A 27,732-nucleotide genomic window follows, 5' to 3' on the forward strand; every position below is an offset into this window, starting at 1 on the left:
AAGACTCAATAGCGGGTACAGTGGGAATGCTGGTGTAAGTCCCAACATCTGAAAACCTGGAGCTCCAATGTTCAAGGGCAGGAGAAAATGGATGTGGGAGCTCATGAAGAGAGAGAGAAAATGCACTCTTCCCTCTGCCTTTTTGATCTATTTCAATCTCAATGAATTGGATGATTCCTGCCCACACTGGTGGAGGGAGATCTTCTTTACTGGCTCTTCTGATTTAAATGCTAATCTTTTCTGGAAACATTCTCACAGTCACACCAAGAAATAATGTTTTAACAGCCATCTGGGCATCCTTTGGCTCACTCATGTTTACCCATAAAATTAAAGATCACAGAGAGTAACAGTTGAGATTTGTGGTTTAGATATGTGTTACTGATGTTATTTAGAAATTAGGAGCTAGGAGAGTGGAAGACATGAGGAAGAAGTAGAAAGAATGTTCAGGCTGATATCATTGGCTGAACTTAAAACCCAGAAAGAAGGCTGAGGTTAGTGTAAAGGTGCTCAAAAAATAAATGCCTAAATTCATGTTATAACAGGAGAAATGGGAAAGGATAACAGGATTTCAGACACATTAAAGAGGCAGATTAAGAAAATTGGTGACTGATGGGATGTATAAAATGAGAGAGAGGCAAGTGTCTGGAATAATTTTTATGTCTTCTGTTGAATAAAACTCAATATTCTTTTTTTGTAGAATTCAGAAAGGTTACCTTGGGTCTATAGAGATTGGAGAATACAAAATTGTAAAGTGAATTTAAGGGGGAAGGGTGATGAGAAATTACTTAACAGGTACAGTGTACATTATCTGGGTGACAAGGATGGATACACTAAAAGCCAAGACTTTACCACTTTTCAATACATATTCCTGTAACAAAATAGCACTTGTACCCTTTAAATTTATACAAATTAGCAATACAGGGGTCCTATTAAAATGGCTGACTAGATACACACAGCCTGGAAATGCCTCTCCCACCAAGAGAAAACAAAATATTGAGGAAACCATAACACTTCGAACAGATCATTTGAGAGAAAACACTGCAAACTGCTAGAGAGGCAATGCAGACACCATGGTTGAAGAGAGACAAAGCTGGGATGTGTGCCTGGAGTCGGAGAGAACCAGGAGCATCTCCCAGGCCTGAAAAGGTCTTAAGGAAAGGATGCGCAAACAAACCCAAGGGTACCACACTCCTGCCACTGACCTCTGAGATCCTAGCTACAAGAGATCCCACAACTCCAAAGATACTTGAATTGGTAAGAGCTCCACGGAGAACAGGAGAGACAGAGCTCGAACCTATGCAGATCCCAGAAGGTTCCATGCAGCACAGTGTAGCTGCAGCAAAATGTGACCATAGGTGCCTATCCCCTACAACTCTCCATCTTGCTCTGAGTGATTATAGCCACTGCTGACTATGCTGACTGCCAGGCTGGGAGACAGCAGGGCTACCCTTCCTGCAGGACTGGAATACATTTGATCCGTGTACCCCATTGCCCATCGGCTTCTTCTAAGACTCCCTGCCTGACCCTCTCACAGGAGGGTACCCACAGCACTGCCTCCACTGTCCTGCCTGAGTGATTTGTTGATGGTCTAGGAGTACTTCAGCCCCTCCAACACAGTCATTGCATGATATGAGAGGCCAGATGACAAAACTGTGGGCCTGGTCTCAACGCCCAGGATTTGAGCACACCACCTAGGGATATTAAGTTGAAATCTGTGGCCTGAGCTTGAGCAGGGGAGGAGCCCCCACTCTCAGAACACTAAGGAGAGTGTAGGGTGGGTTTGCGTGTCAGTGAGAAAGCTAAGGATCTCTCCTTTTGCAAGACTGGTCCAGGAAACATATAGCCTGATAGCCAGTTTCATCTGTTGTCCCCAGGAGCCCTGCCGCTCAGAACACCTGGAAGAGCCCAGCGATCTGGAAGCAGAAGGATTGGGGCAAGTCTATCTGCTAGGGTCTGCTCCTGGTGCAAATACTGGAGGGAGACCCAGTCAGAGGATTGTGAGCTGGATAGACCCCACAGCCATTTACCAGGCTAAAAATCCTTGGTTGTAGGTGCCACACTAGCTGTACACCTGTAGCACCAGTGCCCTGTCCAAGGATCCTCTACCTTTCACCCACTGCATCACCAGATACCTGCAGACGTACCCCACACCTGCTTTGACTCTACCAAGCTCAGAGGACTAGGCAGTCCCAAGGAGTCGCAGGTCTTCTGGTGACCTAATCTTTCACGTGAACTGTTCCTAAGGTAAGAGAAACACAACCAGCCAAAGTCCTCTGTATGGCTAAGGAAAATGGGTGTGGCACCAGGAATTGCAGAGGTCTCCACCTAGACCCATGAGCAGACTTGGTGAAGGAGCCATCTCTTACTCCCCAAATATCTCCCCTCCCCAGAACACTACCATGTGTCCACTGAAATACAAAGCAGGTGTGTGGCTAAGAGCCTTTCTGCCAGACCTTACTTTTAAGTACCATCTACTGGATTGCACCCTAAATGACACCAGGAAACATAAACGATTTCAGCAAACAATGCCTGTGAAACCCAATGCAAGAAACTATTCACGACTAGAGATCTCATATAGAGTCTTGACTCTCTCAGAGCACCCAGAAATAAAGCCAACTGACTATACACAATATACATTGCAGTCAAACTCTCAAGGGAATAAAGAATATAAATGCAAAAATTCCATCTAAATGACAGCAATTCCCAAAAGAAAAATAATCACTAGACACCTCAGATTAGAAGGAATCAGCAAAAGAACTCTAACAGTTCAAAAAGTCAGAGTTTTCTTACCTCTAAAGTATTGCTGTATGTCTGCAGCAATAGATCCTAAGCAGATAAAATGTCTGAAGTGACAGACATAGAATTCAGATCTGGATGGCAAGGAAGCTCAATGAGATTCAAGAGACAGTTGACATCTAATCCAAGGAAGCCAGAAAAACGATTCCAGACTTGAAAGACACATACATTTTAAGAAAAAACAAACAAACAAACAAACAAACTGGACCTCTGGAATTAAAAAACTCATTGTAAAAATCTCAAAATGCAATTGGAAGCCTTAATAACACACTAGAAAGAGCTCAAGAAAGAATTTCAGAGCTCAAAGACTGGTCCTTCAAATCAACTGAATCAGCCAAAAAATTTTAAAAATGTGTTTTAAAAATTAACAAAGACTGAGAAATATGGGATTATGTAATGAACCACACTTACAATTCATTAGCATTCCTGAGAGAGAAGGAAAGAGAGTAAGCAACTTGGAAAATATATTTGAGGATATAATACATGAAAAATTCTCCAATATTGCTAGAGAGGTTGACATACAAATTCAAGAAATTCAGAGAACCCCTGCAAAATACTATACAAGATGACTGTCCCCAAGACACAAAGTCATCAGACTTTCCAAGGTCATTGAGAAAGATAAAATATTAAAGGCACCTAGAGAAAATGGTCATATCATTTAGAAAGGGAACTTCTTTAGAATAACAGCAGACTTCTCAGCAGAAATCTTATATGCCAGAAAACATTGGGGGCCTATTTTTAGCATTCTTAAAGAAAAGAAATTTCAACCAAGATTTTCATATTGTGTCAAATTAAGCTTCATAAACAAAGAAGAAATAAAATATTTTCAGGCAATCAATTAGGGAGTTTGCTACCACTGGATGAGCAATACAAGACATCCTTAAGAGAATTTTAAACACGGAAATGAAAGAAAGATACCTGCTACCGGCAGGGCATAATGGCTCATGCCTGTAATACCAGCACTTTGGGAGGCCGAGGCAGGCAGATCACGAGGTCAGGAGATCGAGACCATCCTGGCTAACATGGTGAAATCCCGTCTCTATAAAAAATTAGCCGGGCGTGTTGGTGGGTGCCTGTAGTCCCAGCTACTCGGGAGGCTGAGGCAGGAGAATGGTGTGAACCCGGGAGGCGAAGCTTGCAGTGTGCTGAGATCGCGCCACTGCACTCCAGCCTGGGTGTAAGAGCAAGACTCCATCTCAAAAGAAAAAAGAAAAAGAAAAAAAGAAAGATACCTCTACCATAAAAATACACATAAGTATTTAGTTCATGGTCCCTGTGAAGCAACTACAAAATCAACACTACAAAGCAACTAGCTAGCAACAATACAAGATCAAAACCTCACATATCAATATTAATCGTGAATTTGTATTTCAGTGCTCGTAGCCTAAATGCCCCCACTTAAAAGGTGCAGAGTGGCAAGTTAGAGGAAACAACAAGACCCATTCTTCTCCTGTCCTCAAGAGACCCATCTCACATGTAATGACACCCATAGGCTCAAAGTAAAAAGAATAGAGTATGATCTATTGTGCAAATGGAAAACAAAAAAGAGCAGAAGTCGCTGCTCTTTATCAGACAAGAGACATTAAACCATCAACAGTAAAAAGGACAAGGAAGGTCATTACATAATGATAAAGGGTTCAATTTAACAAGAAGACTTAACTATCCTAAATATGTAGACACCCAACATTTGAGCACCCAGATTCACAAAACAAGTACTTCTAGGCCTATGAAAAGACGTAGCCACACAGTAATAGTTGGGGGCTTCAACATCCCACTGATAGTGTTAGACAGATTATTGAGGCAGAAAACTAACAAAACTTCTGGACTTAAATGTGACACTTGACCAGCTGGACCTAATAGACATCTACAGAATACGCCATGCAACAACCACAGATTATACTTTCTTCTCATCTGCACATGGGACATATTTTAAGACTAACCACATGCTCAGTCATAAAAGCAAAGTCTGAGTAAATTCAAAAATTGAAATTCTACCAAGCATATTCTTGGACTGTAGTGAAAAAAGATAGAAGTCAATACCAAGGGGCTCTCTTAAAACCACAAAATTACATTGAATTTAAACAACTCGCTCCAGAGTGACTGCTGGGTAAACATCAAAATTAAGGTAGAAATTTTTAAAATTATTTGAAATAGCATCAAAGAATTAGAAAGATCTCAAATTAATAACCTAATACTGCACCTAGAGGAACTAAAAAACAAGAACTAACTAAACCCAAATCTAGTAGAAGAAAATAAATAACTAAAATCAGAGCAGAGCTAAATGATATCAAGACTCAATAATCCATACAAAGGATCAACAAAATCAAAAGTTGGTTCTTTGGAAGGATGAACAAGATGGATATACTTCTAGCTAGATTAACAAAGAAAAAAAGAGAGAAAAGCCAAATAAGCACAATAAGATATGACAAAGGTGATATCACTATTGATCTCACAGAGATACAAAGCTCCTCAAAGACTGTTATGAACATACCTATGCATAAAAACTAGAAAACTTAGAGGAAATGGACAAATTCATTGTAACACACAACCTCCCAAGGTTGCATCAGGAAGAAATGAAAACCTTAAATAGATCAATAACAAGTTCTGATACTGAATCAGTAACACGAAGCTTATCAGACAAAAAAAGCCCTAGAGCAGATGGATTCACAGCCAAATTCTACTAGACATAAAAAGAAGAGCTGGTACCAATCTTATTGAAACTATTCCAAAATGTTAAGGAGGAGAAATGTCTCTCTAACTCATTCCATGAGGTCAGGATCTTCCTGATACCGAAGTCTGGCACACACAATGAAAAAAATAAAACTACAGGCCAATATCCCTGATGAACATAGACACACAAATCCTCAACAAAAGACTAGCAAAGTAAATCCAGCAGTGATCAAAAGTGCATTAACTTTGTTGAAGTTAACATCAAAATGTTAATTCATCATGATCAAGTAGGCTTTATTCTCGGGATGCAAGTTTGGTTTAACATATGCAAATCAATATATGTGATTCACCACATAAACAGAATGAGGAACACAACCATGTGATCATCACACAGATGCAGAAAGAGCTTGTTATAAAATTCAACATTTCTTCATGATAAAAACCTTCAACAAACTAGGCATAGAAGGAACGTACCTTAAAATAATAAGAACCATCTATGACAAACCCATAGCCAACGTCATACTGAATGGCAAAATGTGGGTGCATTCCCCTTAATGACTGGAACAAGACAAGGATGCCCAGTCTCCCCACTACTATTCAACATAGTACTGTAAGAGCTAGCCAGACCAATCAGGCAACATAAAGAAAGAAAAGGCATCCAAATACAAAAAGAAAAAGTCAAACTAGCTCTCTTTGCTAATGATATAAGTTGGGACCTAGAAAACCCTAAAGAATTTACCAAAAGGCACCTAGACCTTATAAATAACTTCAGTAAAATTTCAAGACACAAAATCAGTGTACAAAAATCAGTAGCATTTCTATATGCCAACAACCTTCAAGCTAAGAGTCAAATCAAGAACACAATCCCAGGTACGATACTCACACATATTAAAAAATACCAAAGAATATATCTAACAAAGGAGGTGAAAGATCTCTACAATGACAACTGCAAAAACTGCTGAAAGATATGATAGATTACAAAAATAAGTGGAAAAATATTATATGCTCACAGATTGAAAGAATGAATATTGTTAAAATGGTCATGAATACCCAAAGCAATCTACAGATTCAACACTATTCCTGTCAAACCATCAATGTCATTTTTCACAAAAGTAGAAAAAAAATTCTAAAATTCATATGAAACCAAAAAAGGGTCTGAATAGCTAAAGCAATCCTAGGCAAAAATAGCAAAGCAGGAGACATCACATTACCTGACTTAAATTACACTACAAGGCCACAGCAACCTAAACAGCATAACAGTCGTACAAAAACAGATACATAGACCAATGAAACAGAATAGAGAACCCAGAGATAAAGCCACACACCTAGAACCAACTGATCTTTGACAAAGTCCACAAAAATAAGCAATGGGGAAAGGACTTCCTATTCAACAAATGGTACGGGGATTGCTGGCTAACTATATGAAGTAGAAAGGAACTTGACCCCTACCTTTTACTTTATACAAAAAACATAATTCCTAAAACTATAAAAATCCTAGAAGAAGTACTAAGAAATATCATCTGTCCCTCAGCCTTAGGAAATAATTTATGACTAAGTCCTCAAAAACAATTGCAGCAAGACAAAAGTTGACAAGTGGGACCTAACTAAACTAAAGAGCTTCTTCACATCAAAAGAAATTATCAACGGAGTAAACAGACAACCTACAGAATGGGGGAAAATATTCACAAACCATGCATCTGGCGAAGGTCTAATATCCAGAATCTATAAAGAACATGAACAATTCAACAAACAAAAACAAAATAACCCCATTAAAAAATGGAAAAATGACATAGACACTTCTCAAAAGAAGACACATATGTGGCCAAGAAATATATAAAAAATGCTCAGCATCACTAATCATCAGAGAAATGCAAATCAAAACCACAATGAGATACATTTCATACCATTCAGAATGGCTATTACTAAAAAAGTAAAAATATAACAGATGTTGACAAGCCTATGGTGAAAAGGGAATGCTTATACACTCTCGGTGGAAACGTAATTTAGTTCATCTACTATGGATAGCAGCTTGGAGATTTTTCAAAGAACTAAAAATAGAAATACCATTTGACCTAAGCAATCCCACTACTGAGTGTATACCCAGAGGAAAATAAATTATTCTACCTTAAAGACACATGTACTTGTATGTTCATTTTAGCACTATTAACAATAGAAAAGACATGCAATCAACCTAGAAGCCAATCAACAGTGAGCTGGATAAAGAAAATGTGGTTCATATACATCATGGAATACTACACAGCCATAAATAAGAAAGAAATCATGTCCTTTGCAGCAGCATGGATGCAGCTGGAGGCCATTATCCTAAGCAAATTAACATAGAAACAGAAAAGCAAACACCACATGTTCTCACTGATGAGTGGGAGTTAAGCATTAGTTGCATATGAGAATAATGATAGGAAAAATAGACATTGGGGGCTATTAGAGGTAGGATGGAGAGAGAGGAGCAAGGGTTGAAAAACTACCTGATAGGTACATACTACATTCACTACCTGGGTGATGGGTTCATTTGTACACTGAACCTCAGCATCATGCAATATATCCTTGAAAGAAACCTGCACATGTGTCCCCTGAATCTACAATAAAAGTTGAAATTTTAGAAAGAGCATTAAAAAATAAATAAAAAACTCATAGGCACCATGATTTGCTTATGTGAATACCTTAAAACACCTAGGCAGAAAGACTAAGACTAAAAAAGGTTGATGAGTTGTGGTGCAGGATAAGTCACAAAGGATTTGATGCAAATCCACTTATCTCGGAATTTTTAAGAGCACATGAAGAATTATGGGGTTGTTTAACATAGTTGATTACTACTTGGGATGCTTATAGTTTCTAATATATTCCTGTGGTTGACATGAGAAATAAATTTTATTACAAAGAATTTAACACTGGCATTTATAAGTTTTTATACAGAACTATGAACTCAAGGTATTATATTCATGATATATAACTTTATTCTTTTATTGATATATTTTTAAGTGCTTGGCATGCATAAATGATGGACCATAATCTGAATATCAATATAATAGTAATAACTTATAGGAATATATATATATATATATATATATTTATTTATATTCAGACTTAGGTGTTGGAAGGTTTATCAATGGTATCTACAGTCCTGGTAGCCAGAGGAATGAACATCTTGGACCTGGAGGGGATATCTTGGTGGTACACCATGACATCCATAATAGTCCATTGATTATGCCACTTGGTTCCACTTACATCATATAATATGTTCACTCCATCTGGAAACAGGTCCTCTGGGGAAACTTAAAAGGATTTTAGTGTAGTGAAATATTGTCGTCATCACTGCAGTTGGTCTTGGGGATACAACTGGCACTGATGTTATATCTCCTCTACTGCTCATCTAGATTACCTGCACAGCTGGAAATGAATCCCTTCTGGCCTAGGAGGCTTGCCTGATCCAGTAATTCAGACCTTCATTCCTGAGAGGTCTGATCTCCTGGATGCTACAATCTTCTCAGTCAACTACATCTGTCCATTTACCATAAAAATTAGGTAAGGAAGTACAAAGAGGTGTCCCAGAAGGCTACCTGATTTCCAAAGGTATTTTTCCTTTCTGCAGTGTATACTAGAAGCACTATCTCCTCCTGATAATCAGAGTTGATTGCACCTGCCTGGTTGGTGACCTCTCTCCTGCCAGCTAGTCTTTTGGTAAAAGGAGTGGCAGCTATAGGTTAAAGTTCAGAGGGATTTTGCAGTGTCCTTGATGGAAGCATTTCTCCTCTAGAATCTGGGAACTCTAAAATGCAGAGTCCAAAATTGTAGTATAGAAAGCACAAATTCCCTGAGCCAGTCTATAGGGGTGGTGGTAAACACTGCTACCAGCCCTTAGGTTGGCACCCATATATGCTGTCTGTTGGGGACGCAGCACCACATTATACTTATTGATTTAGGATGTATTTTGTATACTGTTGGAAGTTACCCTGTACTCACAGGTTATAAACTTCTTTAGTCAGGCCTTCTAAAGACTGTGTCCTTGCTCAAATCAGACCTCAGTGAGGTTGGTGTGGTATGTGACAGTAAAATATGACTCATCCATCATGTGGTGACCCAAATTAACTTCATCATTTATTGCATTAGAGCTCCTTGCTGAGCAGAGTACTTTGTAGCATATATTTCATTTCCTTACTTAGATATTTGTATGTCTATTCTTCAGTTTATTGTACAATGATTGACCATGACAACCAAGTTTTATACATACCTTCTTAATGGCTAGCATGACATAATACTTGGTGTTTATCCACTCATTAAATATTTGTTGAGCACCTACTATGTGTCAGGCAATGTGTCAGACACTATGATATAGAACGAACAAGTCAAAAATGCTCAGACTTGCAGTTCTCAATCTAAAAGAAGAAGAAATTAACAAATAATATTTACTGGAAGTGAGAACAAAAGCTAACAGTTTCCTTCCGCCAACTACATTCCAAGAATGGCTCTTAGGAATTTACACACATTGCACACACTTCTTAAAACCAACTTATGTGTTTGCTATTATTATCTTCTCTTTATAAAGGGAAGCTTGGGGTTTTCTTAGCTCAACAAAGTCCTGGGAGTCATTATTACTTAACCGTCAGGTAGAAAGAGCTCATAGGCCCACTCAGTTTCATCCAACCTTCCCTCACTTCACTCACTCTGAGAAGTGTAGCTATAAATTCATTATAGCTAAGGACTTTGTATTGTTTCATGGTCTAGGATGGAGCAACTGAATGGGTGTGCACCTCTGCAAAGGATCTCTCTCACTTGGTAACTTGGCTGAGATATACTTAGATATACTTCCCATGGCAGTTTACTGACCCGTTAGTAGCTCCTTAAGAAAAGTGTGAAACAGGCAGTTTTAACCGTTACTCTCAAAGTATTGGGGCAAACTATCTTGTTTTTGCTATTCCCATTGGGGTTGAACATCTTACTGCTGGGTTTGTGGCTTTTCCTTATGTCACAGAGAAATGTTTACAATTGGATTGGGCTTGAAGGTAAAGGCGATTTGAGTAGGCTTAGTGCCAGGCAATATCAGTTTTCACATCTTACATGAAAGGAGATTTTGAGTCCAGACTAGTTCATTAGAATTCTAAATTGTAGTGTAGGGACAAAGCCAAACAAACAATATACTGTTCTTTTGCTTTTCTTTGTTTTTGTGTGTGTGTTTCCCTATGCAGAAAATATTTAGTGAAAGCAGGATTTGGGTATTTCAGAAACTATTGTCCAATAATACCGCATTCTCACTACAGTTTTTACATTTGAACATTGACCCAATGTCAATTAGAATGACTTGAAGTAACGTATCTATTGTATTTTATTTTGAGACGGGATCTCACTCTGTCACCTGGGCTGGAGTGCAGTGGTGCAATCTTGCACACTGCAACCTCAGCCTCCCGGGTTCAAGTGATTATCCTGCCTCAGCCCGCCGAGTAGCTGGGATTACAGGTGCACACCACTGTACTCTGCTAATTTTTGTATTTTGGGTAGAGATGGGGTTTCACCATGTTGGCTGGGCTAGTCTTGAACCCCCAGCCTCGAGTGATCTGCCCACCTTGGCCTCCCAAAGCCATCATACCCAACCAATGTATCTATTTTAGATAGTACTTAATTATGGTCTTATTTACCTATAGTAAATAAGTACCTATTTACCTATAGAAATGCACAAATATTGAGTGAACCCTTCTTATCACTTCTCAGCCTTTTGGCTAAGATTAAGTGTGAAGAGTCTTACACATTTTTATACATGTGTTTACCCATGTGATCACCATCCAGATCAGGATATAAATAATTTTCATTACACAAAATGTTTTCTTGGGCCCCTTTTCAATTATTTCCTCTTCATTCCAAGTTACAGTTATCATTCTGAGTTCTATCCCGATATATTACTTGTGCCTGTTTTAAACTTTATATACGTGGTATTTATTGCATTATTTACTTTTTGTTTCTGGCTTCTTATATTAAACCTAATGTTTTTGAGATGATTCATGGTGTTGCATGTATCAGGAATTAATGGTATCCACAGAGTATCAATAGTGTATCTGTTCAACTGCTGTAGCACTAACGAATATCTAGAAAAAAATATTCAAAACCTCTATACTGAAATGTGAAAAACTCCATAGTAACATGCAAAATCTCTTTACTGGAAACAAAAAAATTTACTAAGATAAATTAATAAAGTCCTAAATAAAAGGAGAAATAAACCATGTTTGTGGATTGCAAATTCAATGTTAAGATGTTAATACATTAAAAAATTATCTATAGTTTCAGTTCAATCCAGTTAAAATTCCAGCATGCTTTTTATAAAAGATATTGATAAACTAAATCTAAAATTTATATAGAAATTGAAATGACCCAGACAAGCCAAATAATCTTTAATGAAAACTACTGGGACAGAACCTGGATCTTCCTGGGCCTGAATTCCTAGGAGGAAGGGTAGCCACACTCTCCACATACCAGCAGACTTAACCTTTCCTCCTGGTAGCTCTGAGGAATCCAGGCAGCCCAGATGAGCAGGTTCCCCCCAGCAAACCACACCCTCTCCAATAAGGGTCAAAGTACTTCATTAAATGGGTCCTGCTCCCTGTGCCACCCAATTGGGTGAGAACCTCCAACAGAGGTTATCAGACACCCTATACAGGAGTGATCTTACTGGCATCAGATTGGTGTCCCTTGAGATCAGAAGTCCCAGAAGAAAGAGCAGGCACCCCTCTTTACTGTTGTCCAGTCTCTTTGAGTGACATCTCCAGGTTTGGGAGTGAATCAGATCAATAGGGCCTGAAATGAACCCCCCAGAAAACTGCAGCAGCCCTACAAAAGAGGGACCTGCCCATAGAAAGAAAAACAATCAGAAAGCAACAACAACACCATCAACAACAAAAGCAAAAAAGCCCCCACAAAAACACCATCCAAGGGTCAGCTGCCTCAAAGACCAAAATTAGAGAAACTCACGAAGATGAGAAAGAATCAATGAAAATATGCTGAAACTCAGAAAACAAGAGTGCCTCGTCTCCTCCAAATGATTGCAACAACTTTCCATCAAGGGCACAGAACTGAATGGAGGATCAGATGAACGAATTGACAGAATTAGTCTTCAGAAGATGGGTAATTAAAAATGACACTGAGCTAAAGGAGCATGTTCTAACCCAATGCAAAGAAGCTAAGAACCTTGATAAAAGGTTAGAGGAATTAATAACTAGAATATCCAGTTTAGAGAGGAACATAAATGATCTGATGGAGCTGAAAAACACAGGACAAGAACTTTGTGAAGCATACACAAGTATCAATAGCTGAATCAACCAAGTGGAAGAAAGGATAGCAGAGTTTGAAGACCACCTTGCTGAAATAAAGGATGCAGACAAGACTAGAGAAAAAAGAATGAAAAGGAATGAACAAAGCCTCCAAGAAATATGGCACTTCATAAAAAGAACCTACAATTAATTGGAGTACCAGAAGGAGATGAGGAGAATGGAAACAAGCTAGAAAACACTATTAAACAGGAGAACTTCCCCAACCTAGCAAGACAGGCCAACATGCAAATTCAGCAAATACAGAGAATTCCAGTAAGATACTCCACAAGAAGATCAACCCTAAGACACATAATCAGCAGATACTCCAAGGTCAAAATAAAGGAAAAACTGTTAAGGGCAGCCAGAAAGAAAGGCCAGGTCATCTACAAACAGAAACCCATCAGACTAACAGCAGATCTCTCAGCAGAAACTCTACAAACCAGAAGACATTGGGGGGCAATACTCAACATTCTTAAAGAAAAGAATTTTCAACTCAGATTTCATATTCAGCTGAACTAAGGCTCATAAGTAAAGCAGAAATAAAATCCTTTCTAGAAAAGCAAACAATGAGGAATTTTGTTACCACCGGCCTGCCCTGCAAGAGCTCCTGAAAGAAGCACTAAATATGGAAAGGAAAAACTGGCACCAGCCACTGCAAAAACACACCAAAATATAAAGACCAATGACACTATGAAGAAACTGCATCAACTAGTGTGCAAAATAACCAGATAGCATCATGACGACAGGATTAAATTCACACAAAACAATAGCAACCTTAAATGTAAATGGACAAAAAGCCTCAATTAAAAGACATAAACTGGCAAACTGGATAAGAAGTCAAGACTCATTTGTGTACTGTATTCAGGAGACCAGTGTCATGTAAAAGACACACACAGGCTCAAAATAAAGACATGGAGGAAAATTTACCAAGTAAATGGAAAGCAAAAAAAAAAAAAAGTAAAAAAAAAAAAAAAGTAGGGGTTGCAATCCTAGTCTCTGACAAAACAGGCTTTAAGCCACACAAATAACAACAGACAGAAAAGGGCATTACATAATGATAAAATGAACAATTCAACAAGAGCGAACTATTCTAAATATATATGCACCCAATGCAGGAGCACCCAGATTCATAAAACAAGTTCTTAGAGACCTACAAAGAGACTTCTTGAACTGAGCTCTGGATCAAGTGGACCTAGCAGAAATCTACAGAACTCTCTACCTCAAATCAACAGAATATGCCTTCTCAGTACCACATGGCACTTATTCTAAAATTGACCACATAATTGGAAGTAAAACACTCCTCAGCAAATGCAAAAGAACTGAAATCATAATAAACAGTCTCTCAGCCCACAGTGCAATCAAATGAGAACTCAGGATTAAGAAACTCACTCAAAACCACACAATTTCATGGAAATTGAACAACCTGCTCCTGAATGACTCCTGAGTAAATAATGAAATTAAAGCAATAACAAGAAGCTCTTCAAAGAGAAGAGAACAAAGAGACAATGTAACAGAATCTATGGGACACAGCTAAAGCAGTGTAAGAGGGAAATATATAGCACTAAATGCCCTCATCAGAAAGCTAGAAAGATCTCAAACTGACACCCTAATATCACAATTAAAAGAGCCAGAGAGGAAAGAGCAAATTAATCCAAAAGCTAACAGAAGACAAAAAATAACTAAGATCAGAGAAGAATTGAAGGATATGGAGACATAAAAAACCCTCCAAAAACCCAATAAGTCCAGGAGCTGGTTTTTTGAAAAAATTAACAAAATAGATAAACCACTAGCTAGACTAATAAAGAAGAAGACAGAGAAGAATCAAATAGGCACAATAAAAAAGATAAAGAGGATATGACCACTGACCCCACAGAAATACAAATTACCATCAGAGAATACTATACACACCTCTATGCAAATAAATTAGAAAATCTAGAAGAAATGGATACACCGTCCCAAGAGTAAACCAGGAAGAAGTCAAATCCCTGAATACACCAATAACAAGTTCTGAAGTTGAGGAACTAATTAATAGCCTACAAACCAGAGGACGGATTCACAGCTGAATTCTACCAGAAATAAAAAGAGGAACTGGTACCGTTCCTTCTGAAACTATTCCAAACAGTTGAAAAGGAGGGAATCCTCTCTGACTATTTTTATGAACCCAGCATTATCCTGATACCAAAACCAGGAAGAGACACAACAAAAATAGAAAACTTCAGGCCAATATATGTGATGAACATCAAAGTGAAAATCCTCAATAATATACTGGCAAACTGAATCCAGCAGCACATCAAAAACCTTATCCACCACGATCAAGTCGGTTTTATCCCTGGGATGCAAGGCTCATTCAACATATGCAAACCATAAATGTAATCCATCACGTACACAGAACCAAAGAACCACAGGATTATCTCAACAGATGCAGAAAAGGTCTATGATAAAAATTCAACACCCTTTCATGTTAAAAACTCTCAATAAGCTAGGTACTGATGGAACATATCTCAAAATAATAAGAGCTGTTTATGACAAACCCACAGCCAATATCATATTGAATGGGCAAAAGCTGGAAGCATTCCCTTTGAAAACTGGTACAAGACAGGGATGCCCTCTCTCACCACTCCTATTCAACATAGTATTGGAAGTTCTGGCCAGGGCAATCAGGCAAGAAAAAGAAATAAAGGTATTCAAATAGGAAGAGAAGAAGTCAAGTTGTCTCTGTTTGCAGATGACATGATTCTATATTTAGAAAACCCCATAATCTCAGCCCAAAAACTTCTTGAATTGATAAGCAACTTCAGCAAAGTCTCAGGATACAAAAATCAGTGTGCATAAATCACAAACATTCCTTTACACCAACAACAGGCAAGCAAGGAGCCAAATCATGGATGAACTCCCATTCAAAATCACTGCAAAGAAAATAAAATACCTATCAATACAGCTAACAAGGGATGGGAGGGAACTCTTCCAGGAGAACTACAAACAACTGCTCAAGGAAATAAAATAGGACAGAAACAAATGGATAGGAAGAATCAATATCATGAAAATGGCCATACTGCTCAAAGTAATTTATAGATTCAATGCTATTCCCATCAAACTACCATTGACATTCTTCACAGAATTAGAAAACACTTTTTAATTTTCATATGGAATCAAAGAAGACTCTGTGTATCCAACACAATTCTAAGCAAAAAGAACAAAGCTGGAGGCATCATGCTACCTGACTTCAAACTGTACTACAAGACTACAATACCCAAAACAGCATGATACCGGTACCAAAACAGACATATAGACCAATAGAGCAGAACAGAGACCTTAGAAATTATACTACACATCTACACCCATCTCATCTTTGACAAACCTGTCAAAAACAAACAATGGGGAAAGGATCTTCTATTCAATAAATGGTGCTGGGGAAAGTGGCTAGCTATATGTGGAAAAGTGAAACTGAACCCCTTCCTTACACCTTATACAAAAATTAACTCAAGATGAATTAAAGACTTAAATGTAAAACCTAAAACCCTAGAAGAAAACCTAGGCAATACCATTCAGGACATAGGCATGGGCAAAGACTTCATGACGAAAATGCCAAAAACAATTGCAACAAAACACAAAATGGACAAATGGAATCAAATTGAACTAAAGAGCTTCTGCAGAGCAAATGAAACTATCATCAGAGTGAACAGGGAACCCACAGAATGAGAGAAGGTTTTTGCAATCTATCCATCTGATAAAGGTATAATATCCAGAATTTACAAGGAACTTAAACAAATTTACAAGACAAAATACAACCCCATCAGAAAGTGAGCAAAGGATATGAACATACACATCTCAAAAGAAGACATTTACATGGCCAGCAAATATAGGAAAAAAAGCTCAACATCCTTGATCATCAGAGAAATGCAAATCAAAACCACAATGAGATACCATCTCACACCAATTAGAATGGTACTTATTAAAAAGTCTGGAAACAATAGATGCTGGTGAGGCTGTGGAGAAATAAGAATGCTTTTACACTGTTAGTGGGAATGTAAATTAGTTCAACCATTGTGGAAGACAGTATGGCAATTCCTCAAGGATCTAGAACCAGAAATACCATTTGACCTAGCAATCCCATTACTGGATTTGTACCAAAGGAATATAAATCATTCTACTATAAAGACACATGCACAGGTATGTTTACTGCAGCACTATTTTCAATAGCAAAGACATGGAAACAACCCAAATGCCCATCAGTGATAGACTGGATGAAGAGATGTGGTATGTATACACCATGAAATACTGTGCAACCATAAAAAGGAAAGAGATCATGCCCTTTGTACAAACATGGATGAATCTGGAAGCCATCATCTCAGCAAACTAACACAGGAACATAAAACCAGACACTGCATATTCTCACTCTAAGTGGGAGTTGAAAAATGAGAACACATGGACATAGAGATGGGAACAGACACACCCCAGGGTCTGTTGTGGAGTGAGGGGTGAAGGGAGGGAAATCAGTGGATGGGTCAATAGGTGCAGCATATCACCATGGCACATGTACAGCTATATAACAAACTTGCATGTTCTGCACATGTATCCCTTTTTTTTAGAAGAAATAAAGAAAGAAGAAAACTACTGAAAAAGATATAGACTACCTACTACTTACGTTATTGATGTGTTAAGATAGTGTGTTGTCATAAAGACAGATGTATCTGGAAATATGATATAATTATTATATATTATTATATATAAACAGGTATTATTAATTATTGTAACACATGTTATATTTTTCCTTTTTAAATGAAGAATTACATTAAATGTAAAATTTTAAACCAACCTTGCATTTCTTAAATAGACTCCATTTGGTGGTAATGTATTATGTTATACATGGTTGATTTTGATTTGTTAGTGTTTTATTTGGGGACTTTCACATGTATAATTATGAGAGAAATTGTCCTTTGATTTGACATTCTTTAAAGGTCCTTATTTGTCTTTTCTTTCTTTTGTCTTGTCTTTTAGGTCAGGATTATAACCATCAAGTTGGCATGTTCCTCTTTTATTATTTCAATTTTCTGGAAGAGATTGTGTAACATTTATTACACTTCTCCTTTAAATTTTTAGAATAATAATTCACATCAAAGGCCAGCTAGTCATAGAGATGGTTTATTTGTTCACACATGTGTATGTGAGCATACAAAATTTTTAAATTACAGATTTCACTTATTTTATAGGTTTGAGATAATGAAGACATTCTGTGTTTTCTTGTGTGAATTGTGGTAATCTGTGTTTCTGTCTAGAAAATAGTTCATTTAATTTAAACTTTCATATTTACTGTCATAAATTGTTTTGTAGAATCCTTTCATTATCATTATAATATCTTTGGAATCCACAGTGAGGTATGTTTTTCATTGCTAGTATTTATAATTCATGTTTTCTTATTGTTTGCTTTGTTGATCAGGCTTCACAGAGGTTTATCAATTTCATTGCTTTTCTTCAAATTACCAATTTTTGGCTTCATTAATTCTCTCTACTGTGCTTTTGTTTCCTTTTTGTCTTTATTTCTGTTGTTGTCTTTATAGTTTTTTTCTCATGTATAAACTTTTCTCATTATTTTTTAGAATTTGATAAATTTTATTATCAATATTGTAAAAGAGAAGTTTGATTATAACTGATTTTTATCTGTAAATTATGAAATTTTCATTCCTAGATATTTGTGAAAATGTTTAATCTCTTTTTAGTTGAATGTACAAGGTTACTTGTATATGTATAGTGGAATATTTTCTGTTCAATAATTTTATTCCCTGTTTAGTGTTTCCTTTGACTTTAAATCTTGGAAGTTTTCTCTTTTTACTGTTTTTTTCTCAATATTCTCTTACATATTATTCCTTCTAATTGATTTCCAGTTCTCTTTTTTTGCTGTATGAATTTCTTCCACATATTTTAAACTTTTAATTGGACAATTTTTAGAACTTTTATTCTAATTCACCACTCACTTTTCTGTTTTTCTAATCTGAGATCCACTGCAACCAGTGTAATTAATATAGAAATTGTGATTTTAATCCACTGCATATCTTTCTGGGTTTTAGTTATTGTTTGATCTCTTAAAGAAGAAATTTAGTATGGAAGTTTGCAACTTTGTAATCACTTAAATGAGAGATATTCTAAAGTTTTGTATTTTCCCCTTAACCTTAAACAGTACTCTTATTTTATTTTGCCATGGTTTTAAGATTATGTCTGCATATGTCAGTCTTTCTAGTAGACAGTGCAAGTAATGAACATGATCTATAAATGGTGAGTGTGTTATGCTATATTCATAGCTTGATTTTGTCATTAAAGCAATAAAAACAACACAAAATTTTTAGCATCGTACGTCATCTAATTAACTTGTAGGATGACATATATCAATTCCCTGCATTTAGGTAGAAATAATGTGAAAATCTGACATAAAATTGAACTAGAATCATGAATAGATCTTATTGATGAAAAGACTCAGAAACATCCGAAGAAAGCTTGAAGGAACTGGGCAAATGTGGAAATGTCTTCAAAAATCTCAAGCTGCCAGGAAGATGATTAAGTCTACTATTTCTGTGTAGCCCTAAGAAATAGAAATTCAGACAGTGCAATCTAAAAAGTAATATTTAAAAAAATTCAGTGTGCCAAAAAGAAAACTATATTCAGCAGTGGATGTATGAATATAAGAGAAATGTGAGAGAATTCAAACATGGACTTGAGGACACAGGGGCCGACCCAAATGGCTACCAGCATTCTTCCTGATCATGAGCTTCTTTGATTCTACTCTTTCTCCCTCTTCAATTCCAATTTCTAAAAGCAGGACAAAATTTCATCAATCTGGTATGCATAAGAAAACCTAAGATAATTTCGGATGCAAAGATACATTTTTCCCAAAAAAAGTGTGTCAATTAAAATACTACATATACTCTTTTCTAACTAATGGTGGGATTAATAGAAAACCTACACATGAATGTTTATACAAGATTTATTCATAATTGCCAAAAATTGGAAGCAACCAAGATGTCCTTCAGTAGGTGAATGGATAAACAATCTTTGGTATATTTTATACAATAGCATATTATTCAGTGATTTAAAAAAAGAAATAGTTACCAAGCCACAAAATGGCATGTATGAATCTTAAGAGCATTTTGCTAAGTGAAAGAAGCCAATCTAAAAATGCTGCTTACTGTATGATTCTAACTACATGGTATTATGAAAAAGGCAAAACTATGGAGACAGTAAAAAAGATCAGTGGTTGCCAAAGGGTCAGGACTGGGGGTTGAGTAGAGGGTTGAGGAATGAATAGAGCAGAGAGGATTTTCAGGGTGGTACAGCGATTTTTCACAATATGGTAATGACAGACACATATCATGATACATGCATCAAAACTCACAGAATGTACAACACCAAAAGCGAGCCTAATGAAAACTATTCCCTTTAGTAAATAACGATGCATCAACATTGACTCATCAATTGTCACAAATGTACCACACAAACACAAAATGTTAATAACAGGAGAAACTGTGGAGGGTGGGGGATGGGGGAAGGAGTATGTGGGAAATCTCTGTACTTTCTGCAGAGAAAGTCCTATGAATGTAAAACTGCTTTAAAAATGTCTATTACTGTAAAAATGTGTATGACTACTTTCATACTTTCATAACTGATGGAGACACCTTTAAAACAATACAATAAAGTGATCAATGAAATATTAAAATGGATACTTTTCTTTTAAAAATAAAATGATAAAATACTGTACTATCCTGAGTGCTTTCTATTCTTCTTTCTTAGCTGAAAAGTCAGAGGATAAATTTTACTGATGATGAGTACCGATACTTTAGCGGTCAGTCTCCTAGAGTGTTTCATGGTCCACCATATTCGGCACAGCTAGCTAAGATTATGTGCTTTTTTATTGAGATGTGTTGTTTGGCTGAATTTATCACTTTTTAAAAATACAAGGTTCCAGAGAATTTCTTATTTTGTCTTCAATTCAGATTTTATTTTTTATGTGGGAAGTTCTTAATTGATGTGATCTATATTCAGTCTCTTACAAGTTTTATACATATTATGTGTAGTTATGTACTAATCTATACACTGGCATATACGATTGTGTATTTATGCACACACAAACCAGCCCTAGAGTCAGCTATGAATTACTTAGAAACTGCACTTCTGCCTGATGCTGTGTGGGCTTCCTTCGAAGATATTTTCAATTGTGCATTTGAATCTCCCTGAGGCACATAGTTTTAAATGCTGGAATCTGCTTCTCTGCCTCCAGTTAACTCTATATGTGGTAGTGGTGATTAGAAATAATCCACCCTTTAAAATTATACCATACAATTGGGAGAACTTGTGCAGTTGGCAAATTGTTGCTTTTACCTATTATTTTGTCTTCTTCATCGTGGCCAGGTGTAATACATTATTTTTCTCCTGAGCCATTTTATTCTATGCCTCTAGGTATAGATCCTGGTGATTTTTAGAATTGGATTCAGCCCAAGTAAGGATTCAAACATGATATTCTCTGTTTCCTTGGAAACCTAAAAGACACTTCCTTCCAAAGTGGAGACTTGAAGCTTTTGGCGTCAATGTATTGTGCCTAACTCCCAGGGCCAGGCTCAAAATACTGGGATAAGTCTCTCACTTTTGAGCGTTGGGGGAGGCCTTCTTTATATCCTAACAAATCTCAACTTCCTAGAACTGTCTCAGTTTTTGATACAAACTGGGAGATTTGCTAAATTTTCCTTACATTTTATAGCTCCATTAATTAAAACTATTTACAAACATCAATGAAAATTGCTTTGTCACTTTAAAAAGAGATGCTGTTCTTTGGAAGGATAGCTTTAGAACCTAAAAAAAAAAAAAAAAGTACAAGAAAGTAGGACATCCTCAATATCTTATTTTGTAAAGAAGTGCTCCCAATATTGTCTGTGTTTATATGAGTGTTTCTAAACTTTATAGTCTACCAGAATTACCTGGAAGTCTTGTTCAAACAGAGCTCTGCTCTCAGATTGAATATGTCTGTGTGGAGCCTGGGAATTTAGATTTCGGACAAGGTCCCAGGTGTTGCTGAAGCTACTGACCCCAGGCCCACATTATGAGAATCACCGCTCTATGGGAACCCTTTTCTCACAGCTGGGACATTTGATTTGGGGCCTTAAATGTTTTTTAGAAAGAACCTGGTTTTAGGAAGCAGACAGACTGGGTTTCATTTTTACTCTGCATCAAATTGTATGATTTTGGATAAATAATATCTCTAAACTGTAGTTACCTCATCTGTTAAATAATGATGAAAATAATGCATTTCTTTTACTGGTAATGCATCTCTTCAAATTTTCTGTTTCTTCATGAGTTAGTTTCAATAATTGTGCCTTCCTAGGAATTTTCTCACTTCATTTCAGTTCTCTCATTTGTTAGCATGTTTTTATTCATGATGTTGTCTTAGGGTCATTTTTGTTTTTATGAAGTTGGTATTCACATTCCCTCTTTCACCTCTGACTTCAAAAATTGAGTTTTCTCTTCTATTTCTTGGTTAGTCTAACTACACATGTATTGATTTTGTTGATGTTTTCAAATAACTAACATTTAGTGTTCTTGATTTTGCCTATTATTTTTCTATTCTCTATTTCATGATTTCTACTCTATGCTTTATTATCTTCTTCCTTCTACCTATTTGGATTTAGTTTGCTGTACTTTCTCTAGTTTAAGATTGGAGTTCCATCTCAACGTTTTATTATGTTGTATTTTCACTTTTATTAATCTCAAAGTATTTTCCAGTTTCCCTTATGAGTTCTACTTGACCCATTGATTGCTTAGAAGTGTGTTGTTTAGTTTCAACATTTAAAAAGTTTCCCAAATATCTCTGTTTGATTTCTAATTTCATTCTATTGTGGTTGGAGAACATACTTTGTATCATAGCAATACTTTAAAACTATTATTTTATTTTACATGTTTAATTGATACAATAATTGTACATATAAGGTACATGTGTTGTCTGGCATATAGTGAAGTAAAAGACAATGAAACTATTACATGTGTATAACATGTAATTACCAAATTGGGATAACTGGCATGTCTATCGCCTCAAACATTTGTCAAATCTTTATGTTAGGAATATCCAAAATCCTTTCTTCTAGCTATTTTGAAATATATGATAAATTACTGTTAATTATAGTTACCCTACTATGCTATAGAATCCTATACAATTATTGAATCATGTTTTATGGACTTTATATGCTCTAACCTGGAGAAAGTTTCATGTGCTTTTTACATCCTAAGGCTTTTATAATCATTTTTTGCCTGATATTAACAATTATTATGCTATTCAGAAGATTTTGATGTTTATGCAGATATAAAATTATTTCAACAAGGGAAAAAAATCAAGGCAGATACCATTATTTTCACTTCATTAGTGAGGTAATATAATTATAGGGAGCTAGGTTAAAGAGCATGATTATAATTGCTAATGAGGGCTGAACACCATTTACCACTTTCGTGGGGCACATTATTCGAGCACCTGCTGTGTGTCATTTCACTTAAAGTTGAAATCTCCATTGTAGGGGTCAAGATTTGTCCCTCTGAAATTTTGCTGAGAAATCAACTCACAAAAGGCACAGTCATAAGAGAAGAGGCATACAAATTTATGTGATCATAATTTTATATGGCATGGGAGCCTTACGAATGAAGACCCCAAAATACAGGGAAAATTGTCCATTTTTATGCTTAGGGTCAACAAAGTGTGAACAACTGTGTAGAAATACAATCTAATGCTAACAGACTGAGTGGGAAAACCCAGTAAGGCCTCTCTGTCTAGATTTTTCTCAGCCTCTCTGAGCATGCATCCCTTCCTTCTGGGCCTGGGGCAGGGCCCTCTCTGGAATGGGGATCTTGTGACTTATAGTCAAACGAGGTAGGTCAGATCATTTTGGGGGGACCACTTTTTTTTTTACACAGAAAGGCAGAGAGAAACTTTGAGTGATATTTTTAGATTTTTTAGATTTTATGACTAGCTTTGGGAAAAGGGGTTCTGGTTTCTATGACCTACCTTGGGGAAGAGGGATTCTAGTTCTATATTAAGCCTCAGGGGACAATGGGACTGAGAGACAGGAGAGTGGGAGAAGCTAAGAGAAAAAAAGTTTTGCTTCTGAGGCCTCCATTTTGGTGTATTGTTTTCTGAGTCCCAATACCAAGAACCTGTCAATGATATTAAGTGAAGACTTACTGGAGTTTTTCTCTGTGTAGAGCATTTGGTAATACTTCTTGTCTCAACATCACTCTGTAAAATAATCATCTGGGCTGCCAATAACAGTGCTTGCACCTATCAGATATTCAGTAGATAGTTTTTGATTAATTCAGAATGGATTTCTTTTTACTTATTTTTTTCCAGTACTAAAAGTCATTTGTGCCTTGCTTTTATCACATGTATTCCTTATCGATGGTATTCTAGGGGAAAAAAAAAAAAAAAACAAAATAAAAATCAAGACCAGAAATGGGAAAAATATATACTCTTCACGGCTATTTCCTTTGGGTCAATAGTAGCCTTGACCCAGGCATTCTTTGAATTCCTTGAAGCCTACTTTCTCTGGCTTTTACTTGTCTGAGGACCACAGGTATAATTGATTATGTGATTAGAGAGCACAAAAATGAAACCCAAACTGAAAAGTAATTTTACTTGGTTAAGGGATGGATTCTCTTGGTAATAGCACAATAGGGACTCGCACTTACAATGCAAAACCCTCCACTCTTGGCACCAATTCCAAAGTATCCACACTCCTTCACAGAATGGGACTTTAATAAGCATTGGTCTCTGTATTATTACAAAAGTAACAGATGATCTTTGTGGGAAAAAATACAGTAATATATATGATAAAAATCCAACTCTTATCTTTCTTATTCCTGTACCTTAAACTAACTTCCTGTGCATTTATAGACATATAGTTTATTATCCAAACAATGAAATTTCACCAATTTAGCATCTTGATTTGGGGATTTAACAATTATTTCATGCATATTTTACATGATAATTAAATACATCTGATGTATCATTTATCTAGCCAGATCTTTTTGTTGTGAGGAATTGAAACTGTCAAATTAATAAGAGATAATTGTATTCACTATATCCTTTGAATTTCTTCAATAACTAATATTCTTGGACATTTTTGGGGTATCTGTATTATTCATACATGTTTTCCTATGCATTACCTTTCCATCTTTGATAATTTTTTTCAAGCAGTTTTTAAATGTTTAGTTGTATTTAAACTCTTGATATACAAAGGATATTGTTCTAATTATCTGTTGGTACGTAATAAAACCACTCAAAAATGTCATTGCTTGAAAAATGTAACATTTATTTTGTTCACAAACTTGTAATTTAGTCAGGGTTTGATGGGGATATCTTATTTCTGGTCAGTCCTGCCTCATTTGAGCCAGATTAAAAACTGGGAACTAGAATCTTCTGAAGACTTATTTATTCATTTTCATGTTTCTTGGTTAAGCTGACTTTCACTTTGGAAGTCACCTGGAGCTGTTTACCAGACACCTGCATATGGCCTCTGTTTGTGGCTTGGGCTTCCTCGTAACATGGCAACTAAGTTTCAAGGGGAAAATCACAAGAGAGATTCAGGCAAAAACGGAATTGCCTTTTCTGAACAAGCCTTGAATGTCTTGCAGTGTCATTTCTGCCATCTTCCATTTGCTAGACACAAGTAGCTCAGACTGACCCACAGTCGAGGGGAGAAAAATTAGACATTAGGTTTCAGTTTTCACTGGGAGAAGTGTCAGAGTTTAAATGTTTTAAAACTACCATAGACATTAACTTTTTTTGTAATTTATTTTTTCTTTGTTTTATTTTAAATCATTTGCTCATTTAGCCAACTTATTCAGTAATGAGCTTTGTGGTTGCTAAGTTTTGACATCTTTAGGGAGGGCTTCCTTTAGTCGAAGTTAAAGGAAATGAGATGTAAAGGGTCTAATGTTATTTTTAAATGGATAAACAATCATTGCAACGCATATTATTGTAGGGCCTATCCTACTTTGAATGGCTTCTTTATTATTGAATACATTCTTACATATTAATTACACTGCTCTTGGATTCTATTTAGTCCCATCAAATTATTGGTTTGTTTTACACCCATTTTTTCATAGTTTTTATTACTGCAGTCTTCTGGACCTGTAATCTCAGTGTCAGCATTAGTGTTAGAAGCCTTTTTGCTTTGTAGAGTCATCTTTAGTATTTAGAAATAGACTTCTGGGGTACCACTCGATTTAATGATAAATTCATTGTCCATCGTTTATCTCTAGAATGTTTTTGGTGGTGGGGGAGGGGGAAAGGAGTGAACACACTGATCCTAAATTATTTTACTCAATTTTGTTTTAAATTTTCCAGATTTCTTAGTGTCTTTTGTGTTTTGGAGTCTTTTTCTGGAAGTCTGGACTAATGGAAGGTACTAAAATGAAATTCCTGTCTTTAGAAGTCTCTTAGTCACTTCAGCCAGTAGAAATTGCTCATGTTCTGCTATTTTCTCTAGTCCCAAGACCATTTGCATAAAATGTGTACCCTCTTTTTAAAACCTCTTCACATATTTTTAATATGGTCCTTGTTTCCAATTCTCTCCTTGTCACGATGCCTCTGAAAATCCACTTTTCTTCACCTTCTCTTCAGAGTAAGATAGTTCTTTTTTTTGTGGGCCATTATGGTGTTTATATGAATACTCCTAATTTCACACTTAAAAGGTCTATCTACATTTTAAAAAATATATATTTTCCCTTCTTTCACATGAAATTTGCTAGATGAATTTTAGAATCAAACTCCTTAAAAAGAAAAAAAAAGAGATTTGAATTTAGAATGTTTTAAATTTATGGGTACATTTGGTTGGCAATTGTCATCATTGTAATTTTGGAACATTTCATATTTATAAATCTTCCCAAACTTACCTCCTCCAATCTCCCCCTCTCCTGAACATTTTTGTCTATTTATTCAGTTTTTCAGTGATGTGCTTTAGCCTGTTTTTATCGTTTTCCACGTTTTGGTTGTTAACTCCCACTGGTGGTCCCTGTAGGAGGGTCCAGCATTCCTGGTTATAATAAGAAGTACGGATACGTTTTTAACTAGTGAGCAGCTGCCACGGTTTATATCCCAAGGCAGGAGGACCACATATTTCTACACTCTCCAAGCCCATGTTCTTTCCACATTTCAGGTACTCTCTAATACAACAGGTGAGCATTGGAGATAACCGACACATGACATATCACTGGTCAGAGGTAGCTGAAAAGGTTTTCACAACATCAAGAAGTGATTTTAAGCACACAGGCTCAAGATACTACTTGTATTTATAAAAAGGAAACTCATTCCCTTGGATGTCATCCCCTGTGGCATAAATCACTCTCAATCTCCTCTCCAGATACCTCTCAGGATAAGGTTAGCCAGCCACCTGTGACTCTGCCTCTAATTATTGTTTACTTTGTTGGCAAAGTTTAAGCTGATAATACTGTCATTAATGCCAGTTGAGAGATTCTTGTGCCAGACTAGATGGCAGTGGCAGAGCTGAGTGTCAGCCCTTGATTGAGGCATTGACTCTATTTTATTTAAGCCACACTATTACCTTTGCTAACTTTTGGAATGAAAAAAGAAGACAACAGTCAAAGCATTCTACAGTTTTGGGCTCACTCTCTTGCTTATGGAGTTTCTCTTGAATTTATACAGTTTGTTCATGGTTTTCTTTCAATTACCACAGTGGCTAATTTTCCTTCTGAATAGCCCATTTAACATATTATTTTACTTTTTCATTTTTAAAGATATTATAGAATATTTTTGCTAATTGATGAAGCTTTTCCTCAATTTTTTAAAGTGGTTATTACTTATATTTAAGAATTGATATTTTTGATGTTTGATTATCTTGAAAAATATATATAATATATACATACATATCTCAGTTTTTTAAAGAAAATATGGTTTATATATATATACACAAAT

This window comes from Rhinopithecus roxellana, chromosome 11 (assembly GCF_007565055.1).
Source record: "Rhinopithecus roxellana isolate Shanxi Qingling chromosome 11, ASM756505v1, whole genome shotgun sequence".
Taxonomy (NCBI): domain Eukaryota; kingdom Metazoa; phylum Chordata; class Mammalia; order Primates; family Cercopithecidae; genus Rhinopithecus; species Rhinopithecus roxellana.